Here is a 13822-nt window from a genome sequence, read left to right on the forward strand (position 1 = left end):
CACGGAGCTCCCAGGACAAGCACGACAGCAACCCCTAAATCATGTTCACCTTCTGAGGATAATGTGTAATAAACATAGCCTTCCTTAAGGAGACATGTGGTCAGGGAAAAACACAATGTGTTTCTCCCATCCTGCGAATCCAAATTGTTTACACAGATAATATCGAGTGAAAATGGACAGTAAGGACCACCTTGCTGGGGAAAAGAAAGGATGCAGATGTCACAGAGGGACGTGTGACTTAGGGAATATGGAAGGAGCAAAGAGGCTCTCATAACCGCTGGGACATGGCACAGACTTTATGTGGGGTTCATTTTCTTTTTCTCTGGGTGGTAGGCACCACCTGCTTTGCCCCCGACCATTACCTCACTGAGGAAATTCACGTACCTCGTCCTCACAGAGTCAGCGTAGGAGGCCACCAAATTGCCAAGTCCCTGCAATAGCAATGTCAGAAACTATTTCTGTGGCAAATACGGCATCTGAAGGACACCTGCGATTTCTATTCCTATTCCATTCTGTATGTTTGGGTGACAAATCTATTATAATCTGATGCATATAGAGCAGACAATGTTGTCTTCGAAAAAGAGTATTTAAATGTCTAGAACATCAATATTTTGTAGATTGCCTTACCTCCTTTTTATCTTTTTATATGCACGTCAAAGTAATTTTGGAACCAAAAAGAAGGGACATAACATTATTACTATTATGTTCCACCTTAGAGAAAAGACAAAGAACTGACAGAAACCTCCACTCCCCACCACTAGGTGTTTATAGCAGCCATTCTGTAGTTTTCTGGAAATCCTCCCCATGTGGTATGTATTTGAAGCTATAAGGTGCAAGTGCTGGAGAAAACCCAGCTCTTTTCTCAGTGAAATGACCTGTTATTCTGCGGAAAGAAAGGAGGTGTTTCTCTGAGACCACCATTACACCTGCTATGCTTTACTGAAATTCAAACCACCCCCACCGCCCTACCCCCATCTCTTACACCTGGGAGCTGGCTAGCAAAAACACGTTGGGTCAGGTGTGGGGGAAGGGTTAAAATATAACCATCTTGGTTCCTGGGTAAATAACTCTTGCAAATGTCTATGGTTTTCTGTGTGTAACTGAATTTTGGTCTGACTATATGGTGGAAGTATCCAAACACTTGTGCTTTAATTGACACACACACACACACACACACACACACAATTTAAAGATATTTGGCAAAGCATTTTGTTTTTAACATTAGTGAAATGCAGCCTAACAGTGTTCTTACTGTAGTCCTGCCTGAAAGTGATCGCTTTTCTGTACTTTTCCTATGACAAATTTATTTTCCCTATATGCTTTTGTTGGCTAGTAGCTCTGGCACGACTTGACTGACAATGAGCCAGAAGATCTGAGTTTGGGGAAAATGTACGGCTCTCAAGCCTTGGCACATGGTAGATAAGTACATGCTACGCATTCAAGCAGAGCCCTGTGTGTTGGGCTCACCAAAGAACACCACAGCCATCAGATGGAAATGACATGCCCAACACCTTGGGAACAGAAAAATATAAAAAAGGGGAAAAAAAATATATGTATATATACACACACACACATATATATATATATTAACTTTTCAATGTTATAACAATGAAACAATTGCTAAAGCTTCCATTAGTTTTGTTGGCTAAGCAATCGGTCACGTGTTACAGGTTTTATTTAGTTCACACAATTGCCGTCCTGTAAGAGTTGAGAAAGTTTCCCTCTGATGACATACCTTTTGTCTATGAAGTGGGAGGGGAGGCTATCAGCTCAGAACTAGGATGGAAGGGGCAAGGGTTGAAAGATATTATCCTAAACCATGGAGCTATTTTATAAGGTATTTTAACAGCAAACACTTCAAAGAAGAATATATATGTAATCTGTAGTGGCAATCTAATTAGGGCATTAGCATTTAAAATTGATCTTTTAATTTAATACTCCAGCATTTAGTCAGAGGCAATGCACAAAAGACTTACGCACTACATAACAGGTGATATCAAGGTATGTTAGACATACTACCTAGAAAAGAGATCCAAAGATTTCCAGTTCAATTAACAAAAGGGTGCATAGGCACGCACACATACACACATGAATTGTTTTTTTGTTTTTTTCCCATGTGTGTGTTTACTCTCACTCTAACAAAAGTTGTCTTCACCAGAATCTGAGTAGTTTTATTCAAGAGATGAATGGGTCTGACATCTGGCATGTGATTAAGTCTATCATTACCCCAATAAAGCAATGATTTGTAAAACTTTTCTGGACCACAACTGTGTGAGAATAGCTAAATGCTAAAAGTTCTTCCCAGAAAAACATACATACGAGTATACACCAAATTTTACACAAAATTTCCGAGTTCATAAACCTCCATAAAACCTACTGCATCAGTTAGGTATTACTGACAGCATAACAAACCAACCCAAATGTAATAGCTTAAATCAACACTATTTACCTGAAAATTCTTTGGCTCAACAATTTAGGCTAGACTCAACAAAGTAATTCTTTTGGTCTTATCTGGGCTCCCCCCTACCTCTTGGGTGAGTCAGATGTCAATTATGGGTGATGCTTATGCTTCTGGGCTCTAGCTCCTGGAGGATAGGACGCCTTGGCTCATTTTCATGCAGTTTACCACCCTCAGGCAAATTGCCTAGATTTAGTCTCATGGTACAGACAGGTGTTCCAAGAGAAAGTTGAAAGGCTCAAAACCTCTTAAGGCCTAATCTCATAATTGCTGCTACTGCCTCATTCTTTTCACAAAAGCCAGTAACAAGGTCAGCCCAGATTCAAGGGGCTGGGAAATATACTCTACCTCTTGATGTAAGATGTTATAATCATATTGCAAAGGGTACTGACAGGTAGGGATAGAGAATTGGGATCAACACTTCAATCAATTTACCATACCCATCGTGAACCTAGGTTAGCAATTTCCTGCAATGAAAATGTAGAAATGGCAGTTAAAAGACAAAGCAGGAGCTTGTTTTTATTGTGATATACAAGTGCAAAAATCAATAATTGCTTCACAGACATTACCCGGAGTAAGATTTTTACTGATATATCCCCTCGCGCAAGGGAAGTAAGAGAAAAAATAAACATGTGGGATTATATCAAACTAAAAAGTTTTTTCACAGCAAAGGAAACCATCAATTAAACAAAAAGGGATCCTACTGAATGGGAAAAGATATTTGCCAATGATATATCTGATAAGGGATTAATATCACAAATCTATAAAAAACTCACTCAACTCAACTCCAAAAAAACAAATGACCCAATTAAAAAATGGGCAGAGGACTTGAAGAGACATTTTTCCAAAAAGGACATATAGATGGCAAACAGATATATGAAGAAATGCTCAACCTCACTAATCATCAGAGAAATGCAAATAAAAACCACAATGAGATACCACATCACCCCAGTCAAAATAGCTATCATCAATAAATCTACAAACAACAAGTGCTGGCGCGGATGTGGAGAAAAGGGAACGCTTGTGCACTGTTGGTGGGATTGCAGATTGGTACAGCCACTATGGAAAACAGTATGGAGGTATCTCAAAAATCTGAAAATGGAACTACCCTATGATCCAGTAATTCCACTCCTAGGTATCTATCCGGAGAAATCCAAAACTCCAATTCAAAAACCTTTATGCACTCCTATGTTTATTGCAGCACTATACACAATAGCTAAGACATGGAAACAACTGAAATGCCCATCGGTAGATGACTGGATTAAGAAACTGTGGTACATTTATACAATGGAGTATTACGCAGCCATAAAGAAGAAAGAAATCTTACCATTTGCAACAACATGGATGGACCTAGAGAACATTATGTTAAGTGAAATAAGTCAGACAGAGAAAGATAAGTACCATATGATCTCACTTATATGCGGAATCTAAAGAAAAGAATAAGTGAATGAACTAATCAGAAACAGTTTTGGAGACAAAGAGGAAAAACTGAGGGTTGCTAGATGGGGGGGTGGGGATAAAGGGGAAGGTGAGGGGATTAGAAAACAGTCAGTAACCACAAGATTGCCACGCGGTTTGAAAATTAATCTGGGGAACGTAATTTAGTGGTTACCAGAGGGTAAAGGGGTTGCGGGTGGGAGATGAGGGTAAGGGGGCCAAATATGTGGTGATGGAAGGAGAACTGACTCTGGGTGGTGAACACACAATGTAATTTATAGATGATATGATACAGAATTGTACACCTGAAATCTATGTAATTTTACTAACAATTGTCACCCCAATAAATTAAAAAAAATAAAATAAATCAATAATTGCTTAACATTGCAGAAAGTGTGCTCGTGTCAAGTCCAGAGCCAACAGAATACTAGTGGCAAGCAAGATTTCTTCAATGCTTTTTTTTTTTCTTGAAAGGCAATATGCTAAAAAATAAGTGTGCACCATATAGCTAAAAGTTCTCACTTTGTTACTGAAATAGGACATCACGGATTGCACATATATTTAGTGGGGTGAATATTAGCAACATGGATGAGTTAGCTGAGGAAAGTGACACTGGAGATTCTAAATGTCTGTGTCAGTTTTTATGCCCAATTGTATGGAAACGGTATAGGATTCCAAGTCCTTCCACGTGTTGTCATTCTTTGGGTATCCCATAGTAAATAACACTAACATTTCCTATTAAACCACAATCCTAGATATCAGTATTTCCATAAAACATAGGAAAGTATCAGGACAATAAAAATTCCAAACAGCCAATACTGAATTCAAAACGTACCGTGAGTGTATGATGATTGATCCAGAGCATCATCAAAAATCAGCTGTCAATTGGTTTCCGTTGGCCGTATTTTCTTCCTCCTAAAAAAACAGCAAAAAAATAATCGACTGTAGGAAATTCAGTAGATAACTGAAAATAGTTCATTGAATGTAGTAAAATGCAGGTACTGTAATCAGGTGCATTTAGTTTACATCAAATCTGACTTTGCTACTACCAAAGGGTGTATATGTCTAGTTAGAAGAGATCTTCTTTGATATTCCAATACTCTAATTCTTCTCACATATATATACTTTTTAATTATAAGAGAATTGGGGTACTGGCTGAATCCACTTGGATGAATCCTCCATCTCATTTCAACTCCCTCTCTATAATTGTGTATTGGCTTCCTGTTGCTGCTATAACAATTTACCATAAATTTAGTGGCTAAAAAAACCCACAAATTTATTAACTTACAGTTCTGGAGGTCAGATATCTGAAATGGGTCTCACTGGGTTAAAATCAAAGTGTCAACGGGCTGCATTTCTTGCTGGAGACTCTAAGCGAGACTCTATTTTCTTTCCCATGATCTGCTACAGGCTGCCTGCATTCCTTGGTTTGCGGCCTCCTTTCACCTTCAGAGCCAGCAATGGCCGGTTGAGTCTTTCTCACATCACATCTCTCTGACACAGATTCTTCTTCTACCTCCCACTTTCACTTTTAAGAAGCCCGGCAATTATATCAGACCCACCCAGACAATCCAGGATAATCTCCCTATTTTAAGATGAGTGGTTTTGGAACCTTAAATTTGTCTTCTACCTTAATTCTCTTTGCCATATATATAACATATTAACGGGTTCCAGAGCTTAGGACATACATGTCTTTGGTGACCATAACTCTGCCTACTTCTTTTCTCAGGCTCCATTGATATTGATGCCTAACAGTGTGAACCAACTCTTCCCAAGAGAGGCTTTGCAGCACATGCTTATGATATCAAGGAGAGTTTCTTTTATGATAGCAAATTGTATCTTCCCAACGCAAATTTAGATATGTTCACTATATCATCACTGAAATCTAAAAAAAATATGTATCATAGTTTTTCAACTATAAGAAGGGTCATTTGAAAGTCTAATTGGGATATTTTATATGTTCCTGATATACCCAGAGTCAATTCAATGCATCATGCTTCATTATTGCTAGGTTCCTGGACTTATACAAACTCGCTACAAGTTCACTTCTTGTTTTCACCCCTTTCTTTATCGGCAAAGTGCATGATAGTCACTGCTGCCTATTTTGAGCTAGTGATCAATGTCTTGATTTAATTTTTTTTTAAATTACTAAACAAAGATGAGCAAGATTAGTTTTTGTTCTCAACTAATAATAAACTCGTACAGAAATGATTCTGCCCATTTGCAAGCAGACATGAGGATTTTTTATGCCCTGTAATCTAATTCTTCATCCTTTTAGAGAACAGCAAGCACAGTCTAGTCCAATATATAACAAGATATGGTAAGATAAGGCAGGAGTTCTAAGGCCAGAGAAACAGGAAGAATTAATTAGAAAATAAGAATTTAGAAAAGAAAAAAGATTTAGGAAGGAAAGCATAGCAATTGTGAATAAATGAAAGGAAGCATTAATTTACTTGGGATTTAAACAGTGATTATATAGTGGCTGACTTCTTTTTACACTAGGTATGACTTAATTAAAAATATTGGTATAGGGGGTGGCTGGTTAGCTCAGTTGGTTAGAGTGCAGTGCTCTTAACAACGAGGTTGCCGTTTCGATCCCCACATGGGCCACTGTGAGCTGCGCCCTCCACAACTAGATTGAAACGACTACTTGACTTGGAGCTGATGGGTTCTGGAAAAAACACAGTTAAGTAAATAAAAGTTTAAAAATATATATCGGTATAAAATAGCATAATGTGGTATAGAAAGCATAAGGAAAGATGAGAATAAACTAATGCTGACTTGAAAGTAGAATCATTATGTGAAGCAACAGTTTTTTTTTTCCTTGCTGATACTCCATTAGAAAAACTATGTCTCCATTAAGAAATGTTCACTCAAAAATGATGTGGTAATTTTTAGCCATTCCCATTACAAGTAGAAATTAGGGAGGGAAAAAAAAAAAGGTCATGAGCTATGGATACTATGGATACTAACTGTATTTAGTAAATCATGGGTGGTCTTCTAGTTTATTCAATTGTCTTCAAGTTAATTCTGATCAAAGAGGATAACTTTCCATCTATACTGAACCATTTGAGTTTTCCCATTCATGTCTCCTTTCATACCACCGCTTTCATCTGGAATATCTGTCCCACGTTTTCCTCAGAATAATTCTGACTGCACCTTTAATCCTGGATTTAGGCATCATTCTATCTGAGAAGCACGCCCTGGCAGCGCCCCTCCTGTAATGGTGTGCTCCCTTTTATGACTATACTTGGCATATTACAGTAGAAATAACTGTTCACGTGTCTTCCTCCACCCTGACCAATGCCCAAATCAGTCTTCCTGCTCTTTGAAGGCTAGGTCCCTATTATTTTCATCTTTGTACTCTCAATGTCTGACACATAGCGAGGAATCAATAATTATTAGTTGAATAAATAGGTAAAGACAATAAATACATGAAGGAAGAATGAGAGGGAGGGATGAAAGAAGTCTGGGAGGAAACATGATTAACCATGCCCAACCATAAAGGTTTTGTGCATCTATAAGAGAAGTGCCACTTCTCACCACCCATGATTTATAAAAAGGGCATTGATTGACAGATGTTGGCCATTCTCCGTATACTCCATTTCACAAAATAGCACAGACTGTACAGTGCTCTCCTGTATAATTCAGGAATTATTCCAGTCAATCACTAGCAAGCAACTAGGGCGACTGTGTGAAGAAGAAACTTTGGAAGACTTAATTAAATTGCTTCTACCAAAGAGAAATGAAGTAGAGATGCAATCTCTCCTGATTGTGATACGGCATTTTGATTGTTTCACAAAACAAAGTTAAAGACATTTAGAAAAATGGGTTTTGTATCACATGTACATTAAAGAAGGCAAAGACTGATATGGGGGTTGCAATCAAAGGGCATTTATCAGTGATACAATATCAATTTGGAGAAACCTTCCAAGCTGTGTTTCATAGGGGAAAAACCTTACATTTCTTATCTTTACTAGTGTTCAGAAAAAAGGAATTGAAAATACGCAGTTGTTTGTGTTCTATTAAAAAAGAATTTCAGATGACTTTGATGAAATGGGTAAATTTCCTACAAATAAGGTGGAAAATGTAGAGACAAAAATACATATATATTTGGAAACTAAAATAAATAATTCATATGCAGAATAAAGTACAATTGACAGGTAAACCTTAAGTACAAAAGAAAACAACTGGGAGATAAAGGGGCAAGACTAGATTTGACCTTGAGCAGAATAAGTTATCAACATAATGCCCTAAACAAGTCGTTCTTGCCAGGGAATGATTCAGCTGTACAGGGCACATTTGGCAAAGTCTGGAGATGTTTTTGACAATCATGACTGGGGACGGTGCTACTGGCATCTGTGGATAGAAGCCAAGGATGTTACTATACTTCATACACATGACAGAAGCTCTCCACAACAAAGAATTATCTGACCCAAATTTTCAATGGTGCTGAAGTTGAGAAACAAGCCAATGAAAACTTATATAACACAGGAATATATCAAAATGAATGACGATAGGCATGTAAATTTCCCCCTCAACAGTATTCTGTACCAAATTCCTAGTAGAATACTGTGTCCTGTTGAGGATATTACCCTTCAGAAAGTATAGGCTGTGAATGATTGGAAATAGATTCTATGATTGCCCACATCTTGCTCTTCTGCTTATGCAAGGAACATTATGTTATTACTCTGCCTCCCACCTATTTAGAAGATCTGGAAATAATTCATGCCTGTTTTGAAGATAAGCTCTGCATCAAGAAAAATCTAAGATTCCTGGATAAAAAAATGCTCACAAATACAGTCTCATAAATAGGCTAAAAAAGAAAGCTGAATTAAGTTTAAGTTGAATGTTCTGGAGACTTGAGAAGTCAGTCCTCAATTATGTGCTAAAAGAAAATTTCTAAAAGTTAAAACACGTAGAAAAATATCAAATATACTGAAAATACAAATACCACAAAACTCCAAATGAATGAGCCAAAAATCTTACATTACCAACATCAAACTATCCCAAAGGCTCAACATGTTTTAATAATATGCATTTTATAGTTAGAAATGTGGTAAAAATGAAGAATGAGGGATCCCAAAGGAAAATAAACAAATCTTCAAGTCACTTTAGAGCAGACAACGGTTAAAAAAGGGATAAGACGCTGGAAAGGAATCTAGAAGTGATCTCTTTAAAAAGTGGGAAATGACAAGCAAGTTTTTGTGGTGAGAAGAGTTTATTTTCGTGAAGCCACATTGAACAAAATGACACAGTGGAATCATTTTGTGTGGTCCTGTTCATATTTCCACTGGATAGGCACCGTGCGGATTCCACCATATGTTTTGCAGCCAAATATGACAAAATGTGACTTTAAGCAAAAATGTGTATAAAATACTGTTTATTATTTAAATTTCAAAACAAGCATTACATTCAGAATAAGAACCACATACTAGTTAAGCACTATAAAACACACCCTAAGTATATATGGCCATAGTTTCAGTCTAAACAATTTTCTAAATGTTCTTTGATGAGACAGTTGAATTCGTAACATCATTTTATTCATTAATCTGTTCAATAGCACAAATGCAATAAAGTCTATTTTGATGATATATCATTCAATAACTAAAAAGGCATAACTTGTATTATTATAATGTAACGTGATTTGGAAATGGAGAAAAGTGTGAGAAGTCTTCAGACTTCAGACCCAAGTCTTTTTACCTCATAGCCAGTAGTTTTAACCTCTTCGCCAACAAAGTCTTTTCCCAGAAATACAAACACAAAATTAAGGGTTTTCCTTAAGAATTTCATCCCTAGGCAGTAGGAAGAAGCAAGACCCAATTGTGTCAACTCCTAATTAATTAGGAATTAGACACATTTGGCATTTTCTAAATCAATGCCTTTCTCAATTTTGAAAAATTATCTCTTCATACATGGGAATCACCAGTTTTCTCTATTCCTCCAAACTCCTCTCCTGGAACTCCTAATGAAGCCATATAAAATCTCATTTTAATTTTTAAATTGCAATTAAAGTAATTTTAAATTAAAATTCATGTTTTTTAACCCTTTTCTTACTTTTTTCTTTTCTTACTTTTTCATTCCCCACCCTCTGTGCTGCATCCTTGTTAGCTCCTTAGATCTATCTTTCATTTTACTAATTCTTTCTTCAGTTGTGTCTAACATACAGTTTAACCTATCTTTTGTGTTGTGTATTTACAATGACTATATTTTTTATTTCTAGAAGTTTTCTTCAGTTATTTTTGAAATCTACCTTTTTTATTGATAGTATCTTTAAAATTTTTTTATTCCTTTGTTTATGCCATTAATTATTTATTTTTAAAAATAAATATTAGTTGGTGATTCTTTTAAAATTTTTTCTCACCATTTAAGTCATGGAAGGACAAAATTCCAGCCAATGAGCGGATTGTGCTGATGTGGGATATTTCCCCCTCCCTTCAAATACATACCTATGATGAATAAAATAGTCCAATGAAACAAAATTAAATAGCTGAGTTATACATTTAAAAAGAGGAATATGCAGGTGCTAGAAACGAAGAAGGAATTTGAAGAGAAGTGTTAGGGGTTAAATTGTGTCCTCTCCAAAATTCATACATTGAAGTCCCAACCCCTTACCCCAGCATGTGATTTGGAAACAGGTTCACTACAGATATAATTAGTTAAGTTAGGATAAGGTCATATTGGAGTAGGATGAGCCCCTAATCCAATATGCTGTTATCTTTATAAGGGGAAGTCTAGACACAAGACACACATATGCATTAGAATACCATGTGAAGATGAAGGCAGAGATTGGAGAGATGCTCCTACACACCAAGGAACAACAAAGACTGTCAGCAAATCTGGTGAGAGGCATGAAACAGTCTTCCTCCCAGCCCTCAGAGGAAGACACCTGCTGATCTCAGACTTCTAAGAACTGTGAGACAATAAACTTTTGCTGTTTAACCCATCCAGTTTGTGGTCCTTTGTTACAGCAGCCCTAGTAAATTTATATAAGTGGTAAACTGAAGCCAAATATATGGGGCTCACTGGGTAATAATGATCAGTGATCAGCCTTACTATCTAGGAACTAGAGTTTTAAGCCTGGGAAAGCAAGGGAATTCAAGGATAGACCTTGTGCTTTAGGGAGGTAAAACCGAGCTACAGGCATAAGACCAGAGATCTGGGAGGGCTTCTTTATAATTTAAAAGAGACTAGAGAAATTCTACTTATTGAGCTAGGGAAAAAAAAAAAATAAGTGTATCTTCCAAAAGCCTCAGGCAGAAAAAGGGTCTATGAACAAAGATAACTTTACTTCTTCCTTTCAAATTTAGATGCATTTCTTTTTTTCTTGCCTAATTGCTCTGGCTAGGATTTCCACTACTATGCTAAATAGAAGTCACCAAAGCAGGCATGCTTGTTTTGTTCCTGATCTTACAGGAAAAGCGTTCAGACTTTCACGATTGAGAATAATGTTCACTATAGGTTTTTCTTATATTGTTTTTATTACTTTGAGGTAGCTTCTTTCTGTTCCTAGTTCGTTGAGTGTTTTTACCATGAAAGAGTATTAATTTTTGTCAAATGCTTTTTCCTACATCAATTAAGATCATCATATGGATTATTTTCCCTTTCATTCTGTTAATATGTTATATTACATTGTTGATTTTATATGTTAAATCATTATTGTACTCTAAGAATAATTCCCACCTAGTGGTGGTGTATAATCCTTTTAATATACTGTTGAATTCAGTTTACTAGTATTTTGTTGACAATCTTTGCATCAAGATTCATAACACATTTAGGTACGTTACTTATTTTTTTTTCTTGTAGTTTCTTTCTCTGGCTTTTTTTCTTTCTTTCTTTTTTTTAAATCAGGGTAATGCTAGCCTTATTGAATAAGTTAGGAAGTTTTTTCTCTTCTTCAATTTTCTGGGAAAGTTTGAGAAGGATTGATGTCAGTTCTTCCTTAAATGTTTGGTAGAATTTACCAGTAGAGTTTCCAGATCCAGTGATTTTCTTCTTATGAGATTTCTGATTCTGATTCAGTTTCATTACTAGTTATAGGTCTACTCAGATTTTCTAATTCTTCATGATTTAGTCTTGGTAGGTTTTCTGTTTCTAAGAATTTGTCTATTTCATCTATGTTATCCAATGTGTTGTCAAACGATCATTCACAGTACTCTCTTACAATCCTTTTAATTCTATAGAATCAGTAGTAATGTCTCCACTTTCTTTTCTGATTTTAGTAATCTGAATCTTCTCTCTTATTTTCTTAGTCAAGCTAGCTAAAGGTTTTTCAATTTTGTTGATCATTTTGAAGAATCAACTTTTGATTTCATTAATTTTCTTTACTGCTTTTTTATTCTCTTTGTCATTTATCTCTGCTTTAATCTTTATTATTTCTTTCCTTCTACTAACTTTGGGTTTAGTTTATTCTTCTTTTTCTAGTTCCTTAAGTTGTAAAGTTAAAATTGGTGATTTGAGATTTTTTTGTTTTGTTTTTTAGTGTAAGTATTTATAACCATAAATTTCCCTCTTAGCACTGCTTTCACTGTATCCCGAAAGTTTTGGTATGCTGTGCTTACATTTTCATTTGTCTTTGTCTTAGCTTGAGATGCCATAACAAACTACCATAGATTAGGTGGCTTAAACAACAGAAATTTATTTTCCTCACAGTTCTAGAGACTGGAAGTCAAAGATCAAAGTGCAAACAGAGATGGTGTCTGGTGAGAATCCTCCCCTTGAGTTACAGACTGCCACCTTCTCACTGTGTGCTCACATGAACTCTTCTTGTGCACAAGGAGAAAGGGGGGGGGGGCATAAATAAGCTCTCTGGTGTCTCTTCTTATAAGTACACTAATCTTGTTGGATCAGGGCCCCACCCTTACTACCTCATTTAACTTTGTTTCCTTAGATATGCCATCTCCAAATACAGCCGCACTGAGAGTTAGGGCTTCAACAAATGAATTTGGGAGGGACACAAACCTTCAAACCTTCAGTCCATAACATTCGTCTCCAGGCCCCCAAAACTTAAGTCCTTCTCAGATGCAAAATATATTCATTCCATTTCAATAGCCCCAAAATCTTAACTCAGTCCAGTATCAACTCCAAAGTCTAAAGTCCAAAGTCTAATCTAGAATATCATCTAAATCATATATAGGTGAGATTCGAAGTAAAGTTCACAGTGAGCCAAAATTCCTCTCTAGCTGTGAAACTATGAAACCAGAAAAGTTATGTGAATGGGCTTCCAAAATCTAATGATGGGACAGGCATAAGATAGACATTTCTTTAAACAATCTCTCCTTCCCTTTATCACCCTCTTTTCCTTTTGGGACTGCCACAAACTATTAGTTGGTCCACTTGAGAGCGTCCCACATGTCCCTCACACTCTGTTCATTTTTCTCCAGTCTTTTTTTTCTCCTGTTCCTCACACTTGATAATTTCAAGTGTCCTATTTTTGAGTTTACTTTCGATTTGCCTGTTCAAATCTGCTTTGAATTTTTCCAGTGAATTTTTCATTTCAGTTATTGTACTTTTGAACTTTTGAATATTTTTGGCTTTTTTGATGGATTTCTGTCTCTTTAATGATATTTCCATTTTTTTCATACATTGTTTTCTTGACTTCCTCCACATCTTCCTTTAGTTCTTTGAGCATATTTATGACAGTTATTTTAAAGTCTGTCAAATAGATCTTCCTGCCGGTCTTTCTCAAAGATAGTTTCCATTCATTTATTTCTTTCCTTTGAATGGGCAGTAATTCCCTGTTTCTTTGTATGTCTTGAGATTTCTTTGTTGAAAAAAATGGATATTTAAATCTAATAATGTGGTATCTCTTGAAACCAGAGTCTCCTCCTTCCTCAAGGGTTTACTATTGTTTTGTTTTTATTGTTGTAGGCTGTTTTCTTGCTGAGGATCAGCTTGAGGCACAAATATAAGGTCTTCACAGGTCTT

Source organism: Rhinolophus ferrumequinum, chromosome 18, assembly GCF_004115265.2.
Source record: "Rhinolophus ferrumequinum isolate MPI-CBG mRhiFer1 chromosome 18, mRhiFer1_v1.p, whole genome shotgun sequence".
Lineage (NCBI taxonomy): Eukaryota > Metazoa > Chordata > Mammalia > Chiroptera > Rhinolophidae > Rhinolophus > Rhinolophus ferrumequinum.